The following is a 19,959-nucleotide window of genomic DNA, read 5'->3' on the forward strand; positions in this document are numbered from 1 at the left end:
ACATCTGTAAAATAGTGGGTAAATATGTACTTACTCTTTCTGATTTCCACCGGTGTTGCTGCGCGCCCTCCTAGTGCGAGTTCCAGTTGAAGGTGAGAGTGAGCAACCTACATTCCTTTCAAAAAAAGTTGAAAACTATTATTATCATATATTTTATAGAGTAAGCTACTATTTCAGCACATGCATAACTGATTAGCGTGCTGATAACACAAAGACACCATATGTAACCTTATCAACCAACCTCCAAAAATAAATAATAAAGTCATACAAGCTCATGTTGTATCATCACTAAGTATATAAACAAAATTGAACTAACATCTGTAAAATAGTGGATAAATACTGTATGTATTTACTCTTTCTGATTTACATAATGCCAAACAATAGGCTACAACAGTTGTTATTGCAGTTTCTTCATGAGAGATTATTCATGCTTGAACAAAGCGTTGACCAGGTCGTTGGCAATGCTTTCACAATTCACATAGTCCAGCGGTTCCCTTGTCTTCATCTGGTGTGTTGGATTCGCTCACACATTTGTAACTGATTCATTGAGCAATCAAGATTGTCAATTATTGGATCAATGTTCTTCACTTTTTCAACCAACTGACTGGTGTTTGCTTTCAGAAACCTTTGATGATCTGAGAATATAAAAATAATCTGAGTCTGAATAATCCAGGAGCATGACACCGCATAAAATAAATTAATCTTGCCTTATTCTACAAAACTCGATCCGATAGTACCAAAAACATAAAAAAATTCTGTATTGCAAATGTGCACATGCCAATGTTAGACCAGAATGTAACCTTCCTTAAAATTGGTCCCAAATTGTTAACTACGACTGCTTAATTAAGATTAATTTTATACATTACATAGGCAAAAACTATTTTAATAGTTTCTCGTGTATTAATAGTTTCTCGTGTATTACACTTACAATATGCCGGCACATTTGGTTTGGCAGAAGTCATATTGATCTCAAAGGAGCCAAGAGTTAAACCAGTTATGATCGGCGAAAACACATGGCCATCATCAGATGCAGAGATTTTGCCTGTTTACATAAAATATCTGCCAGTTCATCTGTCAGTTGTTCATTATACATAGAGTGCAAAAGTGCCCCCCCCCTTTTTCATTCTTATTTCCCATAGTGATTTTAAAAAATATATATTTATATATAAATATGCAAAATATGTATGGAGCTAATAATATGACAAAATGATTTGAATTTGAATTGTGTAAATTTGAATTATTTGCAAGTGTAATCTAACAAAATTGAATTTTAGGTGGTAGTTTAAATGGTTCTGAATTTGATTTTTTTTAAACGAATTTTGAAGATTTGAAATTTAACTAATTTAAATGTTTTTATGGCTGAATTTTATAGACATGTATTTTCAAACAGCTAGTTTTTTTGTTCTGAATTCTTATACTGCAAATATTCAGTTTAAAAAAATTCAGATTCAAGTTTTCAAGATGAAGAAATTCGGAACTTCAAATTCAGTTTTCTAAAATTCAATCTCAAAAATTCAAACTCAAAAATTCAGATCTTACAGAAAGTAGGTCACAGGTCATCCACAGGGAAGAGTAGATGATCTCAGAAAAATCGATTTTGGCCAATATATTCGCCTGCCTCTTGTCCTTACACAAGGTGTTTTTGAACAAAATCGTATCCCCAGTCAGTGGAAGCCAGAATGCAACGCCCAATATGTCAATATTCACCATTTAATGAACGCGTTTCAACTGGCTTACAGCTACTAGATACTCCGACTGATGCATGATCAAATAGACATGCATTCCGCGTCATCTTGTCTTATTCGCTCTTTTTGCCCGTGATGGAGCGCGTCTCGTGGCTCTTACTAAGCGTCACCAGCCACAAGATCTCTCACTGTTTTCATCTACCAGACACTCGGATTGATACACGAAAACACATCTTATCTATTATTTTATTTGCTCTTTTTGCCCGTGACGGAACGCGTCTCATGGCTCGTCGCGTCAGCCACTAGCGTCGCACCTGCCACAAGATCTCTCACTGTTTTCATTTACCAGACACTCGGATTGATACACGAAAACACACAAACAGTGCAATCCTGCTCTTATTTACCTTTATGCCATCTTATCTTATATTTTATTCGCTCTTTTTTTCCTTGAAAGAGCGCGTCTCGTGACTCTTACTAAGCGTCACACCAGCCACAATCTCTCACTGTTTTCATATACCAGACACTCCGATTGATACATGAAAACACACAGACAGTGCAATCCTGCTCTTATTTACCCTTTTGTCATCATATCTAATATTTTATATGCTCTTTTTGCCCGTGATGGAGCGTGTCTCGTGGCTCGTCGCGTTAGCCACTAGCGTCTGCCACTAGCGTCTGCCACAAGATCTCTCACTGTTTTACAGCCTGTCATCCAGGAATGGTGCAGAACAAACTGTCTGTCACAGAACATGCCAAAGTCAAGTGAGTAAACTGAATATTTAAAAATCACATTGTGGCTTATGAAATATTGTTTAAGTACCCTTTTAAGTAGTTAGGCTACATGTATTCACTCTCGAGTGGGGGTAGCTGATTTCAAATAATGAATATTTTCTGCAACCAATTTAGGCTACCTGATGTAACTCAACATTTTCTTAGCTTCAGCTATCGAGTAATTAATAAGAAGATAGGTTCCTTTAGGAAGCGTGTGGGTGGCACGGGGTGACACAACCACCACCTCCACCCATCCATAAAGTGTTTTCTGTGGCAGTGTTGGCTACAAAGATGAAGTTGGACTCGCCATCTTCGCAGTAGTGAACGCGCCGAGATTAGAAATGCTCATTTCATACGGATTACATAATCTGAGAGTAACCTATTTATTTTCGTTTTGAATTGTTTCGTTTAAAACTAGGCTAGGCATTTCTACCTTTCTAGATATATTTCTCATGCATGTGAGGAACGTGCAATGCAAAAATGTCATGATTTTATTGTTATAGGCCTATGTCTGCTATATTTATTAAATCCAGGAAACTGGTTGATCAAACATTGATTAAAATTAAGATACAATTTATACAAAACGAAATTCACTTCAAGGAAATGCTTTATACAAAAAAAAAACTTAATGGAGTGGTCAAAAACATTCTCCTTCAGAATATGTCAATCAGAGTATCAGGCGCTGTAACGTGAGAGATCTTGTGGCTGGCGCGCCACGAGACGCGCTCCATATTACGGGACAAAGGAGCTAATAAAAAATAAGATAAGATGTCAAATAGGTAAATAAGAGCAGGATTGCACTGTTTGTGTGCTCTCATGTATCAATCCGAGTGTCTGGTAGATGAAAACAGTGAGAGATTGTGGCTGGTGTGACGCTTAGTAAGAGTCACGAGACGCGCTCTATCAAGGGCAAAAAGAGCGAATAAAATAATAAGATACGATGACAAAAGGGTAAAAGAGCAGGATTGCACTGTTTGTGTGTTTTTGTGTATCAACCCGAGTGTCTGGTAGATGAAAACAGTGAGAGATCTTGTGGCTGGTGACGCTTAGTTAGAGCCAGGAGACGCGCTCCATCACGGGCAAAAAGAGCAAATAAAATATTAGATAAGATGACATAAAGGTAAATAAGAGCAGGATTGCACTGTTTGTGTGTTTTCGTGTATCAATCCGAGTGTCTGGTAAATGAAAACAGTGAGAGATCTTGTGGCAGGTGCGACGCTAGTGGCTGACGCGACGAGCCATCAGACGCGTTCCTTCACGGGCAAAAAGAGCAAATAAAATAATTGATAAGATGTGTTTTCGTGTATCAATCCGAGTGTCTGGTAGATGAAAACAGTGAGAGATCTTGTGGCTGGTGACGCTTAGTAAGAGCCACGAGACGCGCTCCATCACGGGCAAAAAGAGCGAATAAGACAAGATGACGCGGAATGCATGTCTATTTGATCATGCATCAGTCGGAGTATCTAGTAGCTGTAAGCCAGTTGAAACGCGTTCATTAAATGGTGAATATTGACATATTGGGCGTTGCGTTCTGGCTTCCACTGACTGGGGATACGATTTGTTCAAAAACACCTTGTGTAAGGACAAGAGGCAGGCGAATATATTGGCCAAAATGCTCTGTTCGATTTTTCTGAGATCATCTACTCTTCCCTGTGGAAGACCTGTGACCTACTTTCTGTAAGATCTGAATTTTTGAGTTTGAATTTTTGAGATTGAATTTTAGAAAACTGAATTTGAAGTTCCGAATTTCTTCATCTTGAAAACTTGAATCTGAATTTTTTTAAACTGAATATTTGCAGTATAAGAATTCAGAACAAAAAAAACTAGCTGTTTGAAAATACATGTCTATAAAATTCAGCCATAAAAACGTTTACATTTGTTAAATTTCAAATCTTCAATATTCGTTTAAAAAAAGTCAATTTCAGAACTATTTAAACTACCACTTAAAATTCAATTTTGTTAGATTACACTTGCAAATAATTCAAATTTACACAATTCAAATTCAAATCATTTTGTCATATAATTAGCTCCATAAATATGCATATATAGCTTATACAAAAATTTCAGTATTTTGAGAGGCTAGGGAGATTATGTCATTCACAGTGCTTCATGGCAGTGGGCAGAGCTATTTTGGAGTGTGTTGCTTTTTTTTTTTTTTTTTTTTCTATGTTTGACATAATTTTCATTACAGTATCATGGCTCATGGGTAATGTAGTTTTCACCAGGAGTTCAACTGTGAAATACGATTATTTACAAAAAAATAAGCTGAAGGCTTTATCAGAAGCAAATACCATGTATTAACACCCTCTTAGCTCACAGTAGATCTGTCTTTAAAATTAATTTCCGTATGGAGAAAGTAAATGTTTTTACTCCCAGAAACCGCCTGTTGCACTCTATAATGTTTTCTCATTAAAAATAAAATGTAAACCATACTAACATGTTACTTGGATGCCTGATTGTCCTGCAGTGTTTGCTGTCTCTAGAGAGAAAAGGAAAGACCATGTTATTTTAAATGGCAATGAAAAGCGCTAGCTTATATAAATAGCTTTGACTTGACTTTTATATGTTTTGCTTATCACATTGTGACAGTGTCATTCATATAGCTTACATGTTAAACAATTTATCATGCAAATTGCTAAAAGTTAAAATCAAATACAGAGTAAAAGAAGAATTAAAAAGTAACCTAGCAAAATTTAAAAAGTAAGTAACTGAAGAGGAATAAAATAGGCCTACGCACATATAAGCATGTCTGACTAAAATAATCTCTAAATAAGATTTAAAACTGAATAAATCCAAAACATTTATTTTAAGGTCCTTTATGGAAACCCCGCAGCTTAAATAAACGATGCTGCAGATTTTAGTTACATCAGATAAAAAATACAACAGTTAAAACAACATAGCATAATGCAAAATAAACATTGCTGTAAAACAGTCATGTTAAACTGATGCTTTTGTGATATGGTTTAAAAAAAAAACATAGCATAATGAACATAAACATGAACAAATCATACTTTATGATAAATTAATATAGTAGATACATGTTAATATCTGTATCACATCAATATCATAATGCAATGCTCCATATTTAAAAAAATATCATACTTTATGATAAATTAATATAGTAGATACATGTTAATTTCTGTATCACATCAATATCATAATACAATGCTCCATATTTTGAAAGCCATACTTTGATAAATTAATATAGTAGATACATTTTAATATCTGTATCACCAGTTACAGCAGATAAAAATACTAATAGCATAATGTGGATAAAACAAATACGTGTTTCAAATTTCTTTTAGAAACAAACTCTGTTATATTATTTTCATGTTATCACTGTGAAGCTGCTTTGATACAATCTGTATTGTAAAAAGCGCTATATAAATAAAGGTGACTTGACTTGAAGTAGCCTGGGCTATTTAAAACACTACTGAATTATACCGTCTTTTCCTTATGTATATACAATTTTTCGAATTAAACATCATTGCATAATACAGATCAACAGCACCGTAGCGTAAATTAATTATAGAGAAAGTACTCACTGTTTTGCATTTTTGATGAGGTGGTCATAGAAGAGAGGGTGCAAAAGTTTTTGGTCCAGACATGGGGTATGGCACACGTCCATGTGTCTTCGCTATTTTATAGCCTTTTACAGTAAGAGCCTGAGGAAAACTATGGGAAAACGGCGGAGCTGTGTGTCCACTATATGCTTTCAGTACTCTATGAATGGAACTGTTTAGGTTCAAGGCCAATTCACATTCCCAGGGGGTAGGCAGACCTTTTGATTACACGAGCGCCATATTTCACTGATAACTGTCACTCTTGAAAATAAGTCTTATGAATTAAAAGTAATTTATTACCGGTGGTACGAAAACAGCGATGATATCACTTAGTTGTCACGCACACTGTCCATGCTGGCAGGCACTACCTGTGTGATTTTTTTTCTTCAACCCTGGTGAAAATGTAAGATGATTTTATTTTTATCTAAATCTAACATAATTGGTACAGTAAATTTGTAAAATATTTATTTTAAATGAACAGAATGCTTTTCAACTTCAGTAATTTAGTAAGATTTTTTAAAGAACAGCATGATTTTCAACTTCAGTAATTTAGTAAGATTTTAAATGAACAACATGCTTTTCAACTTCAGTAATTTAGTAAGATTTTAAATTAACAACATGCTTTTCAACTTCAGTTAAATTAGTAAACTATTTATTTTATATATGATATATTTTAATTTATAGACTTTTAAAGGAACACAATGCTTTTCAACTGTTGTGTAAGATATTTCTCAATGGGCTCAGGAACGTGCCACAAAAACAGATACCAGGTCAGCCACACGCTGGTGTGACAGAGAGAAAAGACTTCAGGGAAAACACTTGTGGGTTTTTTTTTCAACCATGGTGAAACAGTAAGTTGATTTTATTTTTGTTTAATTTATATACTTTTAATTGAACAGCATGGTTTTTCAACTTGTGTCAGTGTCAAATATTTGTGAATGACTAAATGTAAATTTTATAACCATTTCATTTAAATGAACATAATGCTTTTTCAACTTCTGTGTGAGATAAACTTCCAACGTCCTCAGCAATGCGGATGGAGGGGAATTCCTGCTTTGACACACACACACACACACACACATACACACACACACACACACACACACACACACACACACACACACACACACACACACACACACACAGACGTGCGCTCCCTAAGTTTTGAGTCAGTGTGAGATCATTTATACAATGCATTGTTTTTTTCTTCAACTCTCTATTACATTTTTAACTGTTTGCAATTTTTTGTGTGTCCATTTTATTTAAACTTTTTGTGTGAGGTTTTACATAAGCTGTATAATTTTCTTCAACTCTCTAATACATTTTTTTAACTGTTTGGAATATATTTGTGGCTCCATTTTATTTAAACTGAAATGCTTGGTTCAGTGAATAGTTCTACATTTATTTTAAACTTTTTGTGTGAGGTTTTATTTTATGTTCTTTTACAGAACAGATAAATTCCACAATTTTTTCTTATCACTTTCACAGCTGCTCGTGATAAGCTCAGGGATATGTAGGGGATGCGGCGACAAAAACACCAACTTCAAACGATCAAACTAACTTCAAACGATCAAACTAACTGACACACATCCTATACCCCCTTTTTCTTGAACAAACTAACTTCAAACAATCAAACTAACTGTCACACATCCTATACGCCCCTTTTTCTTGATCAAACTAACTTCAAACGATCAAACTAACTGTCACCATCCATCAATTTGACAGAAAGTTTAACAGGAAGGGGCAGAACTAGATCAAAGGTCATCATCCATCATTTTGACAGAAAGTTTAACCTGAAGGGGTGGAACTAGGTCAAAGGTAACAGGAAGGGGCGGAACTAGGTCAAAGGTAACAGGAAGGGGCGGAACCGGAAGGGGCGGGACTGGAAGGGGAGGAACCGGAAGGGGCGGGGAAAGATCAAAGGATAGACACGCCCTTGAGCATGGCTGAGCAAAGTCTGCCGCCATGGACGCTCCAGGCGGTGGCCTGGAGTGAGTTGCCGGAGGGACGAACTAACTCTCTGTCGGCCACCTGGGTTTTGAAGGGGTGGCTGCCGTCCGTGAGGGCGCGGAGGAGTTGCTGACATTTGCATGTGGCCGGTGCCAGGTGGCAGATTGAGTTCTCCCGGCTGGTTGAGGACCGAGCGGCAGTGTGCTTTGGGAACCGGCGAACGTGCAAACACACTTTAATAAATAAACACACAAAAAAAAAAAAAAAAAAACGTGGAAATGCATATTTGATTGGGACTAGTGATGCGCAGATTGCGGATATATCCACGTGTACTGCGAATAATTTGCGGGTCGGGTAATAAAAAAATAACATTCCAATTAATTTTTAGTGGGTCGCGGGCAGATGAGAGATAAAGATTGTTTTCCATCACGATGTAGGCTAAATAGTGTTTATTGCAGCAATGGAGGCAAAACAGATCTGAGAGAAATTTCAAAAAGTAGAATTTAAAACAAAGGAAAGATAGAAAAGTAAAGTAGAGTGTGGAAGCATTTTAGTGAAGCAGTTATCCATGACCAATCAAGTGCTGGGTATGTGATTTAACAGCTGTGAACGTCCTGGTTGCGTATGCAACCCACCGTTCCCTGCAGGAGGGAACGGAGGACGTAGTCGACGGTCGACTGAATGGGGATCTCGCTAGAGAGCCGATCCTCTTCGCAAATTTAAGGCGGGGAAGGACAGGGCTTAGGCCAGGGAAGTCACTGCTGTTCCTACAGGACCACTGGGAAAGCGTTCCCCGTACATTGGAAGGAAGGGACGCTGCGGAAGCCATATCCAACCCAGAGGGAGGTAACGTGGAAAATACACATATGAACTGGGCGGAAACCGGGCAGTCTAACATATGGAATGTCACTGGGGTGGCTCCAGCCTAAGACGGTGGGAGACTGACCGGACAGTGATAGAAGAGAGACTCTGCCGAGGGAAGACACGGGCTCACCGCAGGGAGCCGTATCGTGGAAGAATACACATATGGGGTCACCGTAGGGACCGCAACATATGGACCCAGCCTAACACAGGTTCCACACTGCTTACGAGTGGTAGGCCTAACACCAGACGTTCCGCACGTCCGACGTCGGAGGGGTGTGGAGGAACTCAACAGGGTTCAAATTTAAGGGAACTCAACTGGAGTAGAAAGGCGCACGTATCCAGTCCATAGGAGGGGAATGGCGCAGCAAGCCGACACTTGACCCGGGCTCACGGTGAAACTGGCTTCATGAGAAGGGAGCCCACGGGAAGCAGCGGTTCAACTAGGTGTCGTCCAGCCCCCAACTCTAGAATCTGTTTTAGCAAAGCATATCGTCAACGCCCAGGCGGAGCACTTTACACTCATCATAGAGGAGCTCAACACCAAAGTGGACATGTTGCATCTCGGATTTTTACCGAAATGAAGGCAAGCACTAGTGCGACTTTGCATGGAAACAGCCTTCCCTCTCTGCTGAATTCCAACAGATATTTGTAGAGCTGGTCTGAGGTCTATGGGCTTGCGTTCTGTACACGTCCAAGCGAACGGACAGAGAAGCCAGGGCTGGATCTGCCTCCTCCAGGGCAGCGCTTGCAGGCTCACCACCTGCTCCTATTACGGGAGAGGTAGGAACCGTGGGCACAATCCGAGACGGGGTCTCAGCTTGTGAGAGTTAGCCGGCCCAGACTCCAGGCACAATACGTTGACCGAAAGCGAGCAAGTCCCTACCCTCTAGTAGAGACCACGCGAGCAGGAGAACTGATATAACAGAATTTTGAACTCACTGCCTGCAGTGGCTCAGGGGCGGTCTCTGCAGTGCATCGCACCAGGGACAAGGCCCAAGAGGATAAAGAGGGACGCAAGGATTTACAAGACCTTGCTCCTCAGGAACCTGACGATCAGAACGTGCTTCTGCAGACTTCTGCAACACGATGAGCGTCGTTTAAACACCGAGGCAACATCATTTTGAGGGTGAAGGAAAACAGCCTACTCCAACCCATTTTGCAGGAAAGAGAGCACTGAAGTGATCGAAAAGCTTTCAGGATCTCATCTGGAGAGAAGACGCACTCAACGACTAGGTTCCACTTCTAAAGGCGTAAGCACGCTACCCATTTCTAGGGGGTGCTCGCAGAAGTGATGGTAACTATCACATGCCTGTGATAGCGACCTGAACCTCCGCGTTCAGGAAGAACGCGTGTGCCATCGTGCCCCGTCCCTGAAAGAGTTTTCAGGGGAAGTCAGGAAGGCTGTCGATGGGAACCAGGTCTAGTTGGGCCAATAAGGGGCAACTATGAAGACCTGTTCCTGACTTGGCACGTAGGTGCAAGCGACGGGCGCAAAAAGACAGGAGCATTCCTCAACAAAATATGTAAAGATAACTGGGCTTCAGGAGCATTTTCTGCTCAGCACTTGAGTGTGATAAGTTCACTGAGCTTCAGGAGCATTCCTGCTCAACACCTGAGTGTGATAAACTCACTGAGCTTCAGGAGCATTTCTGCTCAACACTTGAGTGTGAAGAACTTCACTGAGAAACAGGAGCATTTCTGCTCAGCACTGCGTGTGATGAATTCACTGTGCTACAGGAGCATTTCTGCTCAACACCTGAGTGTGATGAACTCACTGAGCTACAGGATCATTGCTGCTCAACACCTGAGTGTGATGAATTCACTGACTTGAGCAGGTGCAAGGCGACCATGAGTCGCAGTCGCTTTTAGAAGGCTCACTGGGGTTAAACGCATTTCTGCGGGCCCCTGGGGCAGCTGAGAGCCAGTGTTTTTCCAAGGGTAGTCCGCTCGGTTTATACAAACACTGGCAGGAAGACGAAACCGGAGGGGCAACTGAGCGGCCCCGGAATGGTCATGACACAGCTGGACCCAGGGGATGGAGTCTCCACTTGCCCTGGCTATAACTGTCGTGAGGCTCGATGGCGGCACGATTGAGTAGAGCGGGAAGAGTGGAACAAAGCGTCCTCAGAAGCTTCTGACTCCAAGGAGGAGGTGACGGGTGAGTTGTGACATGCAAGGGAAGCTTGCGCAACGGTCGCAATGTCTAACAACTCGAGGCACGAATGCCCGTGTAGTCGAGGGTCGCCCCGGCCCCCGTTAAAACACGCCCTTTATACATGGCCCCTCTGTTGAAGAGGGTTTGGCAGCAGACCGGGATGAACTATAGTCACACAGGCTGAGCTGCTCTGCCACGATCACCTCGGGACTCGATCATGAAGCAAGCGCTGAAGCGGTCACATATGGAGGAAGCCAAAGGCTGCAACTACCATATACCCCAGGAGCCTCTGAAAGTTCTTTCAGTGGGACCCTTTCTCACTTCAAACACCAGCTGAACACATTCTCATTGGAGAGACGTGTTAGACCGAGTCCATCTCCAAAACTGAAAAAGAGATACTCAGCCCGTGGGCGAGATTACTCTCTTCCAGTTGACCTGAAGACCCAACGGGCTCTGGAGCACTCGAGGGGAAGGACACTGTACTGATACTCCACCCTTACACGCAACACACAGGATGGCCTGCGGTGCGGAAGGTAGAGATCTGAAGCACATGTCTTTCAGGTCGGTGCTGCAGACCGATCTTGGGCCAAGATGGTCACGACCCACCACCTAGTAGCACGAAGAACGAGTTTACAACTGGCCTTCGTACCGGCTGGAGGAGCGGCTATATCAAATCCTTCGCCAGCAGTATAAGATAAGCACGCACAAGTCAGGAGCACTGCTCAACACTCGGTGTGATGAATATCACTGAATTTTCAGGAGCACGTCTGCTCAACACCTAATGTGATGACTATCACTGACTTGAGCGGGGTAGCCGAGCCTGAGGTGGGGCAGCAAAGTAGAGAGAGTGGTGTTAGTGTGCTGTGCAACATTTACCTGTCTCCACTAGCGGCAGGGGGCGCGTGAGAAGGCGGATGACCGGGTCCTCGAACGCACCAAGCTGCCTGCTGGCGACCAAGGGGGAGCTGAGGGGTGTAAGGCTATACAGGGTCACACCCGCCAGACTGGCCCTCTTGGGACCCAGGAATAGATGAAATTGCTCTGTCTTTGAAGTGTGGGTACCGCTTTCTCCGCTTTTTTTTTTTTAGGGAGCCAGCGGCGGAACAGACACACACACAAACAAAAGGCTCCACCCGGCCCTCACCCGGGGGGAGGGAGTGATCGTGCCACTCCAAGAGCATCTCATCCATTCCTGGGCGGCCCGATCCGGAATGCTTTCGCTGTCGCTTGCCACCTGGCTTGGCAGCGCCTGGAGCGGGCTGGGCGTCTCTACTGCGGCCGGTTCCATGCTGAGGCCTGGGTGGAGGCTGCTGCGGAGGCCCAGCAGGGGCGGCGGCCGGGGAACGCCCACGGCGACGAGCAGGCGGAGGAGCTGCCACCGGGGCAGGATGTGCTGCTATGACCTCCGTCTTCGCTTGAGCGGCAGAGAACTGTTGGATGCAGTTCTCCACTGCTTCGCCGACCAGCCCAACCTGGGAAATTGGGGAGACCAGGAACCGAACCTTGTCCGCATCCGCCATACCAACCAGGCTGAGCCAACGAAGGCGCTACTGGACCACCACGTTGGACATCGCCAGACCGATCACGCACGCTACGACACTTGTGCCCCGGAGGGTGAGGTCGGATGCAGTGCGGTGCTCACCTATGAGCGCACGGTCTGGATTACCCTCGTGCATGCCATGGGTGCCCTAGCCTGCAGCAACGCAATGGCATGCAAGAGGAAGCAGCTTGCCCACAGGCTTTGTAAGCTCTGCCCGTTGGAACGGACAAAACTCACAGGCCTTGGGGGGGAGACGAGGATCCCCCCAAAAGGCAGCGGCCGCCGGACACAGGTGTCGACAGACCGCTCCAATGGAGGGACCCTTCGCAACTCTTCACCGTTCCTCCATCAAGGGTAATGAGGGGGAAAAGCTATTCAGGCAGTTTCTGGCAGAGAAAGATGCTGTTCACCTCCTGATAAGCTCTCCATGCATTTCGGGAAAGAAAGGCACTGGGCGGCGAGCTGAGAACCAGCGCGGCCCGCCCCAAGTCACCAAACTCCAGATTCCAACCGAGACTGAACGGGACACCGTGGAGGTTCCACTCGAGCCCGGCAGCCTCGGCGGCCCGTTTCAGCATAGCTGATAATTCTGGATCCGGCTCGGGCAACATTGAACTCCCGGAGGGAGACAATGCAGCCGAGTCATCATCTCTAGAAGTCAGCTCACCCTCCGATGCTGCAATCGTCGTCCTGTCGGGAGCCCCGAGTGAAACCACCGGCCCATCCATTACAGATGGACCAGCAGACAACACAGGAGGCTCCGGTGGTTGCAGTGGAAGGGAGGAGTGAGGAGCCCACAGGGAATGGTTAGCGGGCGGGACATCCAACACTATCCTTCGGTCACCCATCCCACACAGCACCCGTGCAGGTTGGGGCATGGTAATGGGGACTCGCTCTCCGCGTTTAACGAAGGCGAGTCTCGCCCTCAACACTGCGACAGTCATGTTCCCACAGTGAAAACATGAGCTGTCCACAAAAGCTGTCTCAGCGTGCTGTAAGCCCAAACACATGACACAACAGTTGTGACCATCAGAGAGAGACAGGGAACGACCACACCCAGAAACGCATGGGCGGAGTGACATCTTGAAAATGACGCAAACGCACCCGTGTTGCTCTTTCTGAAAATAGGACCGTCACCAGTGCCGGAGCACACAGGGGAATGACCGTGGAAACACTGAACAGAGAACTGAAACAGTGAAGCACTCACTTTTCCGCCCTCTAACCAGCAATCAACACACACAAACATTTAGAAATTTGTTACTGTTAAAACAGCAGTTGAGAGCTCAAAGCTTGCGATCACCGCTGCACTCGCGCTGTAGAACACCAGCACTGGGAGAGTCTTCCTGAAGAACACCGACACACTCGCTCGTTGTAGACAACAGCACTCTCAGAGACATCAAATGATCGGCTCCGAAGCGAAAGGCAACTAGTGCGTGCATCCACTTCCGTATTTATACCCGCGCCGCGGGGGCGGAGTGTGTGATGCGAATCACGCACGCCAATTACATTGGCTCGTTCAATAGTACTCGAAGAGGATAGGCTCTCTAGCAAGATCCCCATTCATTCGACCGTCGACTACGTCTGACGTTATCGACTGAAAGGGAACCTAGAATACTGTTTAACACTTGATGGCTGCTCTGTTAAGTCTTCGTCGTCAGTTAGGAACCTGGGTGTGCTCTTTGATACCAATCTCTCATTTGAAAGTCACGTGTCTAGTATCTGTAAAACCGCATTTTTCCATCTTAAAAATATATCTAAATTACGTAATATGCTCTCATTGACAAATGCGGAACAATTAGTTCATGCGTTCATGACCTCAAGGCTAGATTATTGTAATGCTCTACTGGGTGGTTGCCCTGTACGCTTAATAAAAAAACTACAGCTGGTCCAAAACGCAGCCGCTAGAGTTCTTACCAGAACCAGGAAGTATGACCATATTAGCCCTGTTCTGTCAACACTGCATTGGCTCACTATTAAACATCGTATACATTTTAAAATATTGCTGATTACTTACAAAGCACTAAATGGTTTAGCTCCGCAGTACTTGAGCGAGCTCTTAACCCATTATAGTCCTTCACGTCTATTGCGATCTCAAAATTCTGGCCAGTTGATAATACTTAGAATATCAAAATCAACTGCTGGCGGTAGATCCTTTTCCTACTTGGCACCAAAACTTTGGAACAATCTTCCTAACATACTCCGGGAAGCAGACACAGTCTGTCAGTTCAAATCTAGACTAAAAACACATCTCTTTGGCTTAGCATACACATAACACATTATAGATTTCTATAATTCAATGTTAGGCTGCATAGTTTAGATCAGCCGGAACCGGGAAAACTTCCCATAAATCCTAATGTACTTTGTACATCATAAGAAGGATGGCGTCTACGCTAATATTAGTCTCTCTGTTTATCCCGAGGTTTACCGCAAACCGCCGGATCCAGGCCATATCTAGATCTGAGGAAGGACCATCACATGGACACGACGACAACGCATCCCTGAAGTGCCAGCCTCATCAACACTGTGGAGGCCTCATGGACACCTAAACAAACTTATCTCCGTACCGGCGTGATGACTCCGACCCCTAACCAGATGAACTGGATAAATATTGTGAAAGTTCTGATCCAATCTGACTTCTGACTTATTATGCCGCCTAAATCATAATCATACACTGTTCGTTTGTTGGCCAAAGGAGGACTGGCCCCCCGACTGAGCCTGGGTTCTCCCAAGGTTTTTTTCTCCATTCTGTCACCTGATGGAGTTTTGGTTCCTTGCCACTGTCGCCTTTTTTTTCCGCCTGCATTCACCATTGGCTTTTGGCTTGCTTAGTTTGGGACATTTAACATTTAATTTTGAATTTATCAATACTATTACAACTTTACTTTCCTGTTATCTCTGTAAAGCTGCTTTGAAACAATTTGTATTGAAAAAGCACTATATAAATAAAGGTGACTTGACTTGACTACGTAGCGGTTTACGACGTCATGACAATGACACCCCTATACAACTCCTCCTACGGGGCGGGCTGAGCACTATCAGTTGTCCTGATAAACTCTACACAGAGCCCAGCCTCTGTTATCGCACACAAACCCTGGCTCTAGCTCTAATAGTCGCGGACTGCTGTGCTCCTGCAACATCTCATTGATCAAAAGTTGAAGGAATTGATCAGAAGTTCCTGTTTGTCTGATCCTGCCGCAAACTACACTTTTTTCAACTCACACTTCTAACCCAAAAACTGTGTTAACGCACAAGGCCTGGACGATTGTGCTGCAAGGACTCGCTCAAGAGATTTCTAGAACTAACAGAATCTTTCACCATCGAATAGGGGACCGAAAAATCTGAAAACTTCAGAAATGGCGACGCAAAAGCTGATGGAGAGCGACTCCCCGTCGAGTCCTGGCGATGCGGGACACAAGTATCACCCGGCTTGTGAGTGCGCCACGGGGAATGGCTGTCGTTTAAGAGATACGCTAGACTGTATGTTTAAAGATCATTTTAGAGACCAGATGGTTTACTTGATGGACAGGATCATCGATGCTGCGTGTGATAAGAAAACCGATTGTGAGCGGGACACCAAACGTGTCACAAATCTCAAAAAAGAAATGGATGTCATAAGAGGGTTGGTGGGGACATGGACCAATGTGACGCCCATGTTTTTAACACCATAGACCCGACCGTGTAATCCTCAGAAAAGTTCTGGATGTGCTGTGTGCATCTAGTGACGAATTCGCAGTCGACGAACTACTCGTTATGTGTACGTTTGTAACAGATCTCTGTGTGTCACTGGCTTCAAAAAAGGGCTAAACAGATCTGGGCAAAATAGTTGAAGGCCTCGTCAACTAGACAAAGACATGGTAGCGTGCAGAGACTTTCTATTCTGGTTGGATCATAAATAAATAAATGGAGTTATTGTCTACTTTATGTATATGTAATGCCGGTCTATGATAATTTTGTAAAGAAAAATACTGTTGAAATAAAAGATTTTACTACTTAACTCATTCTTTGCGACCGTGTTGGAGCTTTGGAGTTTCACAATTTTATAATAAAATGGTATTATATGTCTTGATTCTTGCGCATTAATAATTTAATGAATAAATAGTAGATGAGAATATTTCAGAGATCCTTGTGCGGTAGGCCTATTCTATATTTGCATAAAGGCTTAAAATATAAAATATACATTTAAGCACTATTTAAAAATGGTATAATAAAATAATGTGGTTTAAACCATCATTTTATTAAATCAAGCCAATTCATGTGCATACTGTCGTATATGAACAAAGAGAAGACCTAGAGTTCACTACAGCTAACTGTAGGAAACAGATATCCATGGGGTGAAAGTGTAAAGAAGACACCATACAAAACATTACAATCACACCCGGCAATACGATAAGTGTTGCGATAGTGTTTTTAAAAATGAAACCGTGGTAAACAATTTAAGAACACTAGCACTGTTAAACATGTGGTTCAATAACAATGTACAATATAAACAAGAATCCAACTCTAATGTGACTGAGCTTGTTTCACATATAACTGTTGATAGTTAGGTGTAATCGTTAGATAATTTATCAAACAATTGAAACTTGCGCTATGTTAAAAGATTTTGATGATGAGGCCAAAACTGCTTATCACATGTTTTCATAACTTACTGCTTACCGTCCGTTTTCTGGATCAGACCTAAAACTCTTGTGTCAAAGTATCGGTGTAGACGGATTAAAAACTGAATCATCCCGCCATTCACGTAAAAATATAGCCGGTAATTCATTAGCTTAACCGTTGTTTAGCCACATACATAAAATAACTGTGTGTCTATGACTGTGCTGTGAAATGGGCAATAGCTAGACGAGTTTGAAGTATAATAGTTTTATAGGTAACAGAAAAACAGCAATACTCATCTTTCATGTCGATGTTTCGTAGACATAGCTGAAAGATGTTCTAAAAGAAATATCTAATGTAGAAATATCTGTTCATGTTTTTCATAAATTCCTATATGTTTGACCACGCTCGGAGACTATAGTTTTTGCAAACTGTACAAAAACAAAAAGAAGCAAGATGTAAACAGCCTAATTGACTATATAAAATGTAAATTACAAACATACAAAACGGATCACAAGTGGCTTTTCGTATTTGCTTTAAATGGCTCATGTTGTATTTACTCTTTAGCAAGTTGATCACTAGAATTTACTTTTGTGCAATTTTATCTGCATAGTCAGATGTGATTCTGTTGTAATAGTTTAAGTGTGAAACAGCATACACTTACTTTTTGCGTTAATACTTTGTGTATTTATTATAAACGGTGCTTTTCACCCCCTGTTTTCTTAGTGATTTGGTCTTTTGAATTCATGTATAAAGATTATGTTTTAAAGTTAGACCATAGTCTTTACGAGAGTGTGGAACTTTGCATCACTACGGTGTGGCAAAATATGTTGGCGTGTAAAAATACATCCAAACATTTAAGCACAACTATTTACACACATACTAAGCAGGATAATATCTATTTGTAGATTGTGAACACACCATTATCTGATTATTTGGGGTCAGAGAACGATTTTTGAACAAAATTTTGTGCTGGATGTAAAAAATAAAGGTATTAGTTAATAACAAAAACTTTAAATCAACATGAAAACCATAATATAAATAAATAAAATATAGTTACTAAATTACTTCCATAATATTTTCCTTTAGTAAAGCTATGCCCGTATCACCCACCACAAAGTTTTGCGTTTGTGGTTGAGACCTCGCAGAGATTACACCAATATTAGGGTTCTCAAACATTACCTGTTTTTTAAGGGATACAAACTTTGCCATTGTTTATTATGTGCAATATATCATTATATGGCCAGTTTGGTTTCTTCTTACTTGTACAATATACTTGGTTCTAAATACAAAAATTAAAACTCCACCACCAATCAATTATTAAAAACATTTTATTTTTTTTAAAAACTGTTTAAGTACATAATGCCAAACAATAGGCTACAACGGTTATTATTGCATTTTCTTCATGAGAGATTCTTCATGCTTGAACAAAGCGTTGACCAGGTCGTTGGCAATGCTTTCACAATTCACATAGTCCACCGGTTCCCTCATCTTCATCTGTTGTGTTGGATTCGCTCACACATTTGTAACTGATTCATTGAGCAATCAAGATTGTCAATTATTGGATCAATGTTCTTCACTTTTTCAACCAACTGACTGGTGTTTGTTTTCAGAAACCTTTGATGATCTGATAATATAAAAATAATCTGAGCCTGAATAATCCAGGAGCATAACACCGCATGAAATAAATTAATCTTGGCTTATTCTACAAAACTCGATCCAATAGTACCAAAAACATAAAAAAAATTCTGTATTGCAATTGTGCACATGCCAATGTTAGACCAGAATGTAACCTTCCTTAAAATTGGTCCCAAATAGTTAACTACGACTGCTTAATTAAGATTAATTTTATACAATACATAGGCAAAAACTATTTCAATAGTTTATCGAGTATTAATAGTTTCTCGTGTATTACACTTACAATATGCCGGCACATTTGGTTTGGCAGAAGTCATATTGATCTCAAAGAAGCCAAGAGTTAAACCAGTTATGATCGGCGAAAACACATGGCCATCATCAGATGCAGAGATTTTGCCTGTTTACATAAAATATCTGCCAGTTCATCTGTCAATTGTTCATTATACATAGAGTGCAAAAGTGCCCCCCCCCCCCCCCCTTTCATTCTTATTTCCCATAGTGATTTTAAAATATATATATTTATATATAAATATGCAAAATATGCATATATAGCTTATACAAACATTTCAGTATTTTTAAGAGGGTAGGGAGATTATGTCATTCGCAGTGCTTCATGGGAGTGGGCAGAGCTATTTTGGAGTGTGTTGCTTTTTTAAAAAAAAACTATGTTTGACATAATTTTCACTACAGCATCATGGCTCATGGGTAATGTAGTTTTCACCAGGAGTTCAACTGTGAAACACGATTATTTACAATAAAATAAGCTGAAGACTTTATCAGAAGCAAATACCATGTATTAACACCCTCTTAGCTCACAGTAGATCTGTCTTTAAAATTAATTTCCGTATGGAGAAAGTAAATGTTTTTACTCCCAGAAACCGCCTGTTGCACTCTATAATGTTTTCTCATTAAAAATAAAATGTAAACCATACTAACATGTTACTTGGATGCCTGATTGCCCTGCAGTGTTTGCTGTCTCTAGAGAGAAAAGGAAAGACCATGTTATTTTAAATGGCAATGAAAAGCGCTAGCTTATATAAATAGCTTTGACTTGACTTTTATATGTTTTGCTTATCACATTGTGACAGTGTCATTCATATAGCTTACATGTTAAACAATTTATCATGCAAATTGCTATAAGTTAAAATCAAAGACAGAGTAAAAGAAGAATTAAAAAGTAACCTAGCAAAATTTAAAAAG

General features: G+C 41.5%; 1 long non-coding RNA gene across 1 annotated transcript; it reads right to left on the bottom strand.

Annotated features, from left to right (window-relative positions):
* Positions 1-930: 930 nt before the first annotated feature.
* On the bottom strand, positions 931-6,228 carry LOC143738951 (uncharacterized). Its single transcript, XR_013204098.1, has 3 exons — positions 6,002-6,228; positions 4,894-4,935; positions 931-1,042 (listed from the first exon to the last, which is right to left on the bottom strand). It is a non-coding gene; the product is annotated as an uncharacterized LOC143738951 (long non-coding RNA).
* Positions 6,229-19,959: the final 13,731 nt, after the last annotated feature.

This window comes from Siphateles boraxobius, unplaced genomic scaffold, assembly GCF_051911475.1.
Source record: "Siphateles boraxobius isolate OS27281-9 unplaced genomic scaffold, OSU_SipBor_1 16, whole genome shotgun sequence".
NCBI lineage: Eukaryota > Metazoa > Chordata > Actinopteri > Cypriniformes > Leuciscidae > Siphateles > Siphateles boraxobius.